The sequence below is a fragment of the Dreissena polymorpha genome, chromosome 15 (assembly GCF_020536995.1).
Source record: "Dreissena polymorpha isolate Duluth1 chromosome 15, UMN_Dpol_1.0, whole genome shotgun sequence".
NCBI classification, from domain to species: Eukaryota; Metazoa; Mollusca; class Bivalvia; order Myida; family Dreissenidae; genus Dreissena; species Dreissena polymorpha.
In genome coordinates, this window is record NC_068369.1 from 12,530,690 (window position 1) to 12,539,719 (window position 9,030).

Below are 9,030 nucleotides of genomic sequence, written 5' to 3' on the forward strand. Positions count from 1 at the left end.
ATGCTGGCATAACATTTTTAGTTTTGGTTGGTAAATAAGAAATGATTCCAAATGCAATTGATTCACTTTGGAGTCTAAGTGTTTGGAATTTTGTTATGCTGGCATAACATTTTAAGTTTTGGTTGGTAAATAAGAAATGATTCCAAATGCAATTGATTCACTTTTGAGTCTAAGTGTTTGGAATTTTGTTATGCTTGCATAACATTTTAAGTTTTGGTTGGTAAATAAGAAATGATTCCAACTGCAATTGATTCACTTTGGAGTCTAAGTGTTTGGAATTTTGTTATGCTGGCATAACATTTTAAATTTTTGTCTGTAAATAGGAAATCTTTCGAATTGCAAGCATTTCACTTGGAGTTTTAATGGTCGGAGTTTTGTTACCCTGGCATAACATTTTAAGTTTTTGTCTGAAAAAAAAAGAAATCATTTGTTATGCAAGCAATTCACTTTGAGGTTGAAATGTTTGGAATTTTGTTATGCTGGCATAACATTTTAAGTTTTGGTTGGTAAATAAGAAATGATTCCAAATGCAATTGATTCACTTTTGGAGTCTAAGTGTTTGGAATTTTGTTATGCTGGCATAACATTTTAAGTTTTGGTTGGCAAATAAGAAATGATTCCAACTGCAATTGATTCACTTTGGAGTCTAAGTGTTTGGAATTTTGTTATGCTGGCATAACATTTTAAGTTTTGGTTGGTAAATAAGAAATGATTCCAAATGCAAGTGATTCACTTTGGAATTGAAGTGTTTGGAATTTTGTTATGCTGGCATAACATTTTAAATTTTTGTCTGTAAATAGGAAATCTTTCGCATTGCAAGCATTTCACTTGGAGTTTAAATGGTCGGAATTTTGTTACCCTGGCATAACATTTTAAGTTTTTGTCTGAAAAAAAGAAATCATTTGTTATGCAAGCGATTGACTTTTAAGTTGAAATATAATGAATTTTGTTAAGCTGGCATAACATTTTTTCTATTTTCAATAAATTAGCATCTTGAAATTATCACAAAAACTTGATTTTTTTAGTAGAAAAACCCTGTAAAACACCTATTTAAATTGGGATTCATGGACATTCCCTTTTTAAAATAGACACAGTTTAAAGTAATTAACCCTCGAAATGCAAGTATTGTAATCGCCCAGTTCTGACTCGAAGTATTGTAATTATAAATTAAATTAAGGTTGACACAATTATAATATTGCTTACTTTTTAATAAATTATGAATTGTTATTTTAGATTATTAATACGCACTAGTATTGCAACGATCTTGCTCTAGATTTGTAAAAGCAATTATTTTTAATTAACATTTTGAGTTATAAAAAACTAAATTAAATGTTTGATTTATGGTTGTGGCCTGTAAAAGAGTAATGATTGAACTTGTATTAGTGCAAGGAGAGCTGTTATATAGATTGACAATCAGAAACACGATTAATTTATAGAAATATGACTGAGAGTGCAGAAATCTGCGAAATTCTCTAACAAAACCAATCTTTCAGTATCACGTTGCATACATAAATCGATGTGTTTTTTTTAATGGAAGGGAAAACGTAGTTCGTTGGTATTCTTAAACATGAGATACTAGATTTATTTATGGATTTTCTTCTTTTGTAATTAACACATTCGTTGAAACAGATGTCAGTATTTCCTTACAAAATGTAAAATGTTTTAAGTTAAAGCAAGAAACAATTTACTTTTTGTGCTAAGTTATTTTGATAGTTTGATGTTGCGTATCTATAAGCCTGTATTTCTTTTGTTAACATGAGTTGAACTAAACAATCGTATGCGCATGTTTCCAACAAAGTATCCAATGTTAATATATCTTAATCACCAAAGTGATTCCGTCTTCTAACATTTAGCCATTTTGTTTTCTTATTTTGCCAATGTTCGCATGTATGGTGACATTAACATGTGTTAATGAGGGTTCACAAAATCACTTAAAACTGCAAGTGCCGACAAACGCATTCTCTAATGACGCCTTAATTATCACGACGCTGTCATCATTTACGCTAAAACGACGGCGTGGAATCCGCCTAGGAAGGTCCGAAACATGTCTTTTTATAGTTAAGGCAATCGTATAAGTATTTAAAGAAGTCGCAAATCAAGTGCAAAGTCGCTAGGTGATGTTCACATCTTCCAATTCTGGATTGAGGTAATACTATGCTGTCAGTTTCCTTTAAAAGAAAGTATCCATTAATATGTTTAATGTAAACGAGAAAGTAACCATTATGATGCCCTGGTTAGCATACGATGATATAGTTGTTAAATTGTTATTACATTGAAACGTATTTTATTGTATTTTATCCCATTTTCACCGCGACATTGACGGTATAACACGTTGTGGGATATACTTGCTTGTATTCAACACTGTGGAATATACCTGTCGCGTGCACGGACTACTTTTTAAATGACGTCATGCGATATGCGCTAAAATTAGGTCGATATTGTTTGGTTCATTGATCGAATTTTAAGGTCACCCATTAGAAGAAAATGTGCACATTTTGCAGAAAAACATATATCTGACATATTCACCAAAAGAAATGTTGAAATAAAATATGAAATTACACGATTTTTGTTTTGTTATTTTTTTATTTATAACAAAGTCGACAAAACTTAAGCTTCAAAATTATACGACCTTCAACCTTTAAAACTAGTCATATGACATAATTTTTCGCCATCCGTATAATGAATCAGCTGATTGATGGCGTCATAAAATGGCATACTTGTTGCGTCATTTTCCTCATTTTTTTGACGATTTATTATAAACGCGACTTATTTCACATTTTTTCTACATGTACTGTATGTCGACATATCTGAATTGTCAATTGATCACATTTTCCTTATTTCGTGTAATGTGCATTGCTTATAACCAAAGCATATACTTTTGACATTTAACTTAAATATTAAGAATGTACAACAAGCCATACACATATCGCACAGTTCATGAATAATCTGCTATGTTTGCTTTCCTATTTAATTCACGTTAGGCATAGAGCTGTGTAAAGTATAAGATGGTAAAAATAGCACCACACTGGAATTGGGAACGTCCCATTTTGTACACGGGTATTTTCTACTTATTTATCTGTTGTGTACTGGAATGTTTTCCATTCTTTGTGTATTTATATATTAAATTATTTTCTCGTACAATAAGGGCATTTACCATAGATAAATAAAACATTGTGCAAGTTTAAACATAATTATGTTTGTATGCAGAAATCTGCAAATGCAACCGAGTTTACCAACGGCTATTATTAGATAAACTGCTCCGGTTCATTTGAACAGCAGTAATGTAGAGTACATGACGTAGCGTGTGACGAAGAAGAAAGTTTATCGCGTTCATAAACTCATTTGAATAAAGTGATAGAATGGCATAAGGGTCTTTATTTAACTATGCTAAAATAATTATTAAAGACCCTAGATGCAAAATCGTCAATTATTGAGTTAAATGGATTATTAGATGGATTTTAAAGGATAATTAAAGGTAAGATACTAGTTCTTACGTGTTTTGATTTTTGTTTGTACTTTTGTCGTTCCCTGTTCTCGGGGAAATGATTTTAACATGGGCGCCATTGATGCATCGGATCACACACGGCATACCCATAACATTTTATAAAAAACACGTTCTGCGCGTCCTTAAATTCGTCCGAAGTCGGAAAACGTATTGCCCTGTATATTTTGTCAAATAAAGTGTCAGTCGCTGCAATTGTCTGTTTACTCGTCAAAATTGTCAAGGTCTTCGATAGCTAAAGAAACTTCAGCGTACAGTTTATTTAGTATTGAAAGACCTGTACAAAGTCGCGCCAGTCAAAAATCATAAAAAGCGACATAAAGTTATGGTAGCCAAAACTAGGTCGTCGATGGTGTACATGTATGTTGACATCGACAGCATTTTGTCAGGAGCAATCGCCGCCATATTGGATTTGATCATTTTCTTTCGAAAATAAAATGAATTATAGTAAAGTAAAATCTTCTTTTCGCGGTCGTAATGTGTTAAAATTCGCATACTGCGTAAAATTGAATGTAGGCATATGGTGATATTTTTTACTTGTTTTACAGTTTGTGTGTGAATTTTTTAAAGACTATTTTGCGTACCAGAACAAATACATGTATATCACTACGCATGGTTACATTTGTTAGATTTTAAGCGCTTTTATGACTGAATTAAAATTATTGTTAAGGTTATTAGATCTATTTATGTTAAATGTCACGTTGAAAAAATCAAATGGGATAAATAGAATACTAGGATTAGCGTTGAATACAGAGAAGTTTATGTTGCTCGGCTCGAACACCGAAAGCGCTCGCCAAGGCTCGCGCTTCCGGCGTTCTAAGCCTCGCAACATAAACTTCTCTGTATTCAACGCTAACCTAGTATTCTCTATGTAGTTAGGTTTTAAATTTAATATCATGAAGTGTCATCATGTAAAGCCTGTTGACAAATGCCTTAAGTAAAATACCGTTTAATTATTATAAAATTACAATTCGTTGGTATTCTTTAATATGAGCTTCTAGTTTTCTTTAGGTTTTGCTTCTTTTTGTAATTAGCACATTTGTTTTAACAGATGTCAGTTTGACCTTACAAAATGTTAAAAGTTGAAGCAAGCAATGAGTGAAAATTCACTGGTGTTGCTACTGAAGTTTCTCTTTATTTGTATATTAAATGTAGTTTTTTCGTCACATGATGCATAGTTTCACATAAGAAATAGCTAGTGTAGTGTATAAATCGCAAGTTATTTAGTGTAATGGTTGTATGATAAATAAATAATACGTCTAAATAAGAATTTATCTATGTTTATTATGAAACTAGTTGCAAAACATTAGGCACATTTCTATCTTACCCCAAGTAGTGATTTTGTTTTAAGATTTCACGGGGCAGATTCTCCCGTGTTATTGCGTGTAAAGGATATATCAAAAATATACATCATTGCTTATATAATATTTATAATTCTTTATAATTGAGAATGCTGAAACTAAAAGGTTAAGTCGTTTTTCTAAATATTGTAATTTATATCGGTAAGGTTAGGAATTGAACCTGCTACCTGTCGAGACCACGTTTCGGCTATTAAAATTGTATATATTCACCGGCCCCAATCAATCACTTTGGGTGAAGACTTTTATAGTTACAAAAACGGCATTAAATAAAATACGAAAAACAATATTACTAGTGGACATTTTACTTGTCGAAGAAATTAGCAGACACACACAAAGCAACCAGGTATTCGATTAATTTGCAAGTGGCCTTTATGCTCAATATATATTATAATTAGCAACACGCAAACACAAAGGAGCAAAACTCTAACCATAAAGATGTGCGGCTAACTTGTTATAATTGAACAAATCGGTCACACCGTATTAGAGACGAAATAATGCAAATAGGGTTCCTTTTACTATGTGATTTGATTGCTAAACTATGAAATCACTAGACATATACACTTAATATGTTCAATATATAACAATTCAAAATAATTATATCACACATGGAAAATAACAACACTTTGATATACTAATTGTGTATGTTCATGTTTATTATAATTAATATTTCTGTTCGTTGACCAAGAACACGACACAATGTTCTGCGTATAACAAAGATTATTTGCATGGCTTAACAAACGCTCAATCACACTTGTACTTTTAATTGCGAAAACGATATCCATTTCAATTCTTGCGTTTTGGTTACGGTAGTCTTTATACACCTGTTTTGAGTGAATAATAATGTATTGTTTTTAAAAACATTAACAGAAGTTTGGTAATTAAAGGGCAATGCCGTTTGAACGGTTTCCGCTTTTAAATAAAAGATTGAAACGTTTAAATCACATTAGGCACACTGCAACATTCATGGCTTCTAAATGAACTCCACGCGTACGAAGATTTGCTTGATAGTGCCATTCCCCTTTACCAGGTTATGTATTCGGACATATCTTTGCTGAGCTTTATCAATGCTTTAATCGTAGGTTTATGGTCAGTTTACAATAGATTTAATTCGGATCTCGCGCGCTGTGGGTTTTTCCGATTTCTGAGCGCGCGCGGGGGGGTTCAAACATTGTCATTAATACAGTAATGAACAGTAACGTCGATTTACGATTTGCTTCCCATTCAGTAGTGGATAGTAAGTAATTAAACGACAGTAGTGTTTCTTTTAGGATATGTCAAAACGTTCAAGTCGTTTGCTGTCATTACTATTATTATTAAGAATGACACACAACAAATCTAACACTGATATACATGTATGATAGAATATTAATACAGGATTAAAGTCTAAATACACTGTTCATATGTACAGCGCCTATACGAATGGGTCCAGTAGCTAAAATCCTTAAAATACATGAAAAACAGACTTTGCTAGCTGTATGGTAATGAAGGAACCTATAAAAACGGCTTGACATATGCAATATTTCTTCTGAAAAGCATTATTTGTAACCGTCAGGATTGCAGAAGCTGTGATAACCCATGGCAATAACCCCTCCAGAACCAGATACAAATACACATGAACAATAAATCAATTTATTTGCAACATTAAAATAAACTATTTACAATATGATATGAATATCAAAAGAAATAAACAAAAAATTATCAAAGTTAATGGCCAGTTAACGTAGTCAAACTGTTGATGGTAGATGTAGTGGTGGAGTGGTATCGATAGTCACGACCTGAACCTATGTCCAGCCGTCAATGACCAGATCCGGAACTGAGTACCGGTTGTAGTGTTCTGCGAAGTAGCAAACTTCGAGCTGTACCTAGCCCGAAAGTAGAGTGCAGATAACCCGAGCTGTATCCAGCCCGGAAGTAGACTGTAGATACCCTAGCTGTATCCAGCCCGGAAGTAGACTGTAGATACCCGAGCTGTATCAAGCCCGGAAGTAGACTGTAGATACCCGAGCTGTATCAAGCCCGGAAATAGTGTTCTGTCAAACTGCGAGCAGCCGATGCCCGGACGTAGAACGTTGTCAAACGCCGAGCAGACTATGCCCGGTAGTAGAACGTACTGATGTCGTCTTACTTGACCGGCCGTATACCGGTGCGAACGGTTCCCCGTAATTCCGCCTTATAACGAGGTGTCGTAGGTAATGTCAACGAGTATGACGCCCTGTAGACTTGCGGATGCTCATGTAGCACTGGCGTAAAGCTAACGGTGCGTTGAAAACCTGTCGTCTACCATGCCAAACGACTACCCACACTGAAACGGCTTAAATAAATTACAGTAGTAAATACGTTGTCATTAACGACTGTCTTACAGTGATACCATATAAATATAAATATATAAATAAATATAGTACAATGTCATACAATGCATCACCAACATGTTTACTTTCATACATGCACAAGTTTTATATTATCCCCACGCTTTTTGAAAAGCCCATATTGTGGTTATCTTCTCCGTCCGTCCGTCTGTCCGTCTGTCTGTCTGTCCGTCCGTCCTGACCACTATCTTCTCATACACTATAAGCACTAGAACATTGAAACTTACACACATGGTATTTATGAGCATATGTGCGACCATGCATAATTTAAAATTTTGATCCGACCTCTAGGTCAAAAGTTATGGGGGTTGGGGCGGGGCCGGGTCAAACATTTTCACTCATTTCTTTAGGTTATTTTACTATAATTTCTTCATTTCTACACCGATTGTCTTCAAATTGATACCGAACCTCTCTTATAACAATACGGTCAATCTCAACTGTGCATGGCCCAATTACCAACCCTGGGGCGCCCCGCCCTCATAGGCCACGCCCACCCAAAATTGCAGTTTTACTATAATTTCTTCATTTCTACACCAATTCACTTCATATTTATATTGAACCTTTCTTATGACAATACGGTCAATCTCAGCTATGCATGGCCCCATTACCAACCCTGGGGCACCCCGCCCACATAGGCCACGCCCACCCAAAATTGCCTTTTACTATAATTTCTTCATTTCTACACCGATTTACTTCAAATTGATACTGAACCTCTCTTACGACAATACAGTTAATCTCAACTATGCATGGCCCCATTACCAACCTTGGGGCGCCCCTGGGACACACATGCGGCGTGGGGATGCCGCGCCATTTCTAGTTAAGTATTGCTACTCACTTGCATACATATATTAAATGCACTGTGTGCAACAAAAAGTTGTACCTATAATACAATTCACCAACTATCATCATCTGGATTAAATATGATAATCCACCGTTAGGTGTTTAAATTGAATTAAATCAAACTCTAATGGTTTGTTAAATCAATTGATACATAATGAGACTACACAAAATAAATGATATAAGACATTAACAAAGTCAGTATTATACATGCCTCGCGTACCTAGGATTATGTACACAAGCAAACAACTACACAGGTAATGCAAGTTTCCGCCTTTGACAACTATTTAAACAAGAATATCAGTGAAACGGATGGATGCTCCCCGATGATGCGCTTTGTCAATGTATGTGTTAATAAATGCCTACAAAAATCTAATATTAGCCTCTGTGACCTTGACCACAGTGACCTCAAACCTCATCAAAAGGTAGAAGTCCATGCAAGGCACCTACATGCCAAATATGAAAGCGATTGGTAAAGTAATGAAGGCGCTATGAGAAACGGTAGCAAAAGTGTGACAGAAGGCAGTCTATTATTAGCCCCGGTGACATTGACCCCAGTGACCTCAAAGCTCACCAAAAGGTATAGGTCTATGCAAAGTACCTACATGCCAAATATGAGAGCGATGGGTAAATTATTGAAGGCGCTATGTGAAACGGTAGCAAAAATGTGACGGAAGTAAGGAAGTAAGGAAGGAAGGACAAACTGGCAACTATATACTAATTTCGGCGAGCATAAAAATTGAAACACAACTTCGGCGTTTACTTGTAAAAATGCAAACAACAATCTACTTTATTCCTATAAGAATAAATTGTTATATTTAAAATAAACTTCGGCGTTTACTTGTAAAAATTCAAACAACAATCTACTTTATTCCTATAAAAATAAATTGCAATATTTAAATAAAACAACAATTTATCTCACCTAGCATAAACAAGTATCAAAAATGTAATTGAAACTAAAATA